Genomic DNA, 4,317 nt, shown 5'->3' on the forward strand with positions numbered 1-4,317 from the left:
AAGCCGGTTTGGAAGAAAGAAAAAAAAAACCAAAAAAAAGAAGAAGGGGAAAGTGTTCAGGGTTTTTGTGTGACCAGATAGAAACCTGACCAGAGAGAGAGTTTGAAATATGTAACGTAGAGGGAAGCTTAAAGGGAGGAAAAAAAAAAAAAAAAACACAAAACACAAAACATTGAAGCCTTCGCCAGATAGAAACGTGAGCAGAGAGAGTTTGAAATACGTAACGTAGAGGGAAGCTTAAAGGGAGGAAAAAAAGAAGATAAAAAAAACGTTGAAGCCTTCAGGTATTGCGTGAGAAAACAGAGAGTAAGAAAGCTACCCACTTTCTGGCTCTACTATTTCTCAATAACGGCTGCCTATCTGATTTCCTTCCTCCCTTTATTCCTTTCCACACAGTTTATAAATATTGACAGAACCTCCCTGCTTTGGTTGAGGTATCTCTACATGTCAATTCTTTTTTTTGGGTGCAAAACTTCTATGCTCTGTTTATATTAATCTGAGACCCTTTTTTTTCATTTGTTTGTGTTTGTGTTTATATAAGACGAGCATACTTGGCATGCCACTGATGTGTTTGTGGGATTGCCTGAATGTTGTTTCAATAGTACTATAATTTTATTGCTAAAAAAACTATTTTATTTTACCTTGGTTTATTTGGAAATATCTTAGGCCTCATTTTTTTAATGTGTTGTGGCTTATTGGAAGAATGTAGGACTCTGAAGTAGTGAAGTATAAAGTGTTGGTGGCACGTCTCATCCATTCCAAGGGGATTTAAAGGTGAGTTTTCATGTCTCTCGATTGCTTATATTCCATGACTGAGGGAAGTAGTTTGATAGTGGTATAGTGGAGTTTGAGTGGTTGTTAGGAGTGGGTATGGCCGGATGTGAGTTTCTATTGTATTTTAGACTAGATACAAGTATACAGTGAATTAGGGAGAAATTTTATTAAATAGATAAAGTTGAGCATGGAAGCCTAATATAGTGAAGTGAATGAACGTTTTTTCTATTAATTTTTTTTGAGTTCTTTTTATATTTTAACTTTCAAACCTATGTGGATGTGCTATCCGAAAGCCTTTTTCCACAATTGTCAATCTATAGCCAATCCAATTAACTTGATGCTGGGTTGCTTCTGGTACTACTAGTGTCATATGGATGAACTGGGAAAAACAACTGATAACGATGATTAAATTGATGCAGATTTCACTAATAGAACTTCTCCTTTAAAATTTGTGTTTTCTATGTTGGCTGTGATTTTGCAAAGTATGATGTGCATATTTTCAATGTGATTTAGAGAATGGGTTGTCTATGGGGCATCCTCTTGTAAGAGTTAATAACAAAATTGGAGATTGTATGTTTTTTCCAATGCTACATTTGGTCAAGTAGGTGGTTGATTTTTATAATTAGAGCCACCGAGGTTTATTTATCTTAGTTTTCCATGATGAATTTGCATCAACGGTGTATATAAAATAAGTTTAGCGCCTTGGTTTCAAGTATCAACTCACTAGATATTTATTCACTTCACTATATTTGATTTAACCCCCTTACAGAATTTCGCAACAACTAATCTAAAGAACAAACGACAAAGAAAAGAGGTATAACATAGCCACAAAGAACCAAGCTAACTCTGTTTGGTACCAAATTGAGAAGCAACTAATTAAAGCATTAATATTGGTATATTTTCTGAACATGGATGCATACTTAGCTCTAAGCTTGCTCAGCTTTATAGGGAGTAGAGCATATCGCTATGTGCTATCTAATAATTATTAATGCTCTCTACGAATTTGATTTGATAGCAAGATTGTGTTTCTCTTGAATATTCCTAAATTCATATGAAAAGTATGTTTCCTGTCAAAGCTTTATGTAAAGCTGCTGGATTCTACAACTTGTGCCTTTATTCTCATTAAATTGTCTAGGCGTTTTTAATATGTTTGTTCAAGCTTTCAACAAGTATTTGTTACAAGTATTCATGTTGAGATGAATTTTTTCAATAGTGGTATATTGGAAGGTAAGAGTTAGACTTTGAAGAATGTGGGAAGCTGTCAACTAAAAAAATCTAGAACTAATCAGTTTGGACATGGTTCTTATAGATGAACATGTTAGATTTGAATTCAGCATATATTTTTTCATATTTTCTTTACTCGACTCGCACCTTAAAACTAAAATTGTGAGTAACAAATTACTTATTTAAGTAATTTGATGATACAATACATGCGACAATTCAAAAAAACAATGTTAAGAAGTTTCAGGCACAACTTCGAGAAGGACAATTATATTCACTGTCCAATTTTCGAGTAGATACCTACAAGGAAAAAGATAGCTATCGGCCTATAAGTAAAGAAAAGAAGCTTAACTTTCTACGTACAATAGTTATTGAGGAACTAAAAGAGGCTGAAATTACTATCTCTCAACATAAATTTGAATTTATTGATTACAAAACAATTGTGGATCGCTTTGACAATAACAAACAATTGACAAGTAGCCTAAAAACTGTCAAATTTATTTTCAAATAATTAAGTTCCAAATTACTTAATCAACTTTATTTACTGCAAACATCATTAGAAAAATAGTTGGTGTTGGACCACTAGAAAATGTTCATGTTCAAGGATCTACTGTCCCAATGACAAATATAGATATCATGAGCATGGGATAAGTTTTAGCATGTACATATGGATTCATTGCATAATACTACTTCAAACTCTTTATCACTTACATATTTGTTTGCCACAGAGAAATCAAAATAAGAATTACTCTTTGGGGACTAACATCAAATGAAATAGAGGACAATCTTTACACCAACAATGCAGGACCCTTGGTCATAATAACGACATCTACTATTGTGAAAATGATCATAAAGTGGTAATACATTCAAACTATTGTGAATACTACTATATAATGCAACTTAAGTAGTAATACATTCAAAAATATTTCAAATAATAACATGATCATAAAAAAATAAAATAAAATAACCATGAGTAACGCGCAGGTTCGCGACTAGTTATCATAAAATTAAAATCATGTTTGTGGACCTTGAAGAGTACATATAATAATATACAAATACTGGTAAGTCACATTAAATAACTTTCATATAATCTACGGAAGCTACAAAAACTACTCTCCCCCCTACGCTACAATCCCTACTTCCCTTATCTGTTATGTATTGCCAAAGGCAAACATCAAGAGTTAGAGGATGGAGGAGGTGGAAAAGCACTCCTATACTCTGAAAAATCTACTCTCAAAGCAACAACCTCAACAATAAGCCCATCTAAAAGCTGTCCATGAGCTACTTGAGTTGTCATAAAAGTCTCCATCATAGCACGAAGAGAGAGAAAGGAGGAGGAATGGTGGGCTCCGCATCCGCGCTGTTAACATATACCTCATCATCACCATCGTCACCAATAGCAGCTATAGGATCAATAGGACTCTCCTCAGCATGAACATCTACAAGTAACGCCTGTACTCGTGGTCTTTTTGATGAACCAACACTCAGTCCAACATTCTTCTTTTGTGCACTCCGCTGCTTGAGAAAGGTGGCTTCTATAGGGGCTGTGATGTGGATCAAATCTAGGGAAGGAAAGTTTTCCAACTGTAGATAGTTTAGAACCCTATAGATGAAAACTGGGAAGAATAGACCATGCTTCTTACACTTGCTCCTATGCGCCTCAGCAAGCATTTGAATGAAAAGGGAAGGAAAACAAATAGAGGCATCAGTGATGAGGGTGTACAAAAAGAAACATCTCTCTATAGGAATAGTATGGACATGGGAGATGGGGAAGATGTTGTGACAAACTATCCTAAAGAAGATATAATTAAGCTCAGTTAACTCACTCGAGTTAATTCTTGGGTTAGATCCCTACGTCACTGATCTTCTGCAAAGAAGAGTTATGACATTAAATATAGGAGGACGCTCCAAACGATCCAAGTATGGATAAGTAGGTCTACAAACACGAGGTACATCAAGAGCCTTGGATACTATAGCCTTAGTTATGACAAAATTTTGACCTCGAATCCAAGTACCTAGATCATCATCAGAATGAATATGGAGATTGGAATAGAACTCTCTAATCAGGGCAGCTAGAGGGGGTTGTAAATCTTTACATAGAGACAACCAGTTCCTACACTATAGATTCCTATGGACAGAAAGAGGCAATTCATCTAGATTGATTTGTCAATTTGGCCAAATATTCCTATGCTGAATTACGTTTTCAAACCTTTGTTCGTCTGTAACCGTTTCAAACCTTATTTGATTAAACGCAATTGCAGGCTCAGATGAGGAGGTAGACACTCTTTTGGCTTTGGTTTTAATGGTTTTGGACTTTTTAGG

The sequence above is a fragment of the Quercus suber genome, unplaced genomic scaffold (assembly GCF_002906115.3).
Source record: "Quercus suber isolate HL8 unplaced genomic scaffold, Cork oak 2.0 scaffold_357, whole genome shotgun sequence".
NCBI lineage: Eukaryota > Viridiplantae > Streptophyta > Magnoliopsida > Fagales > Fagaceae > Quercus > Quercus suber.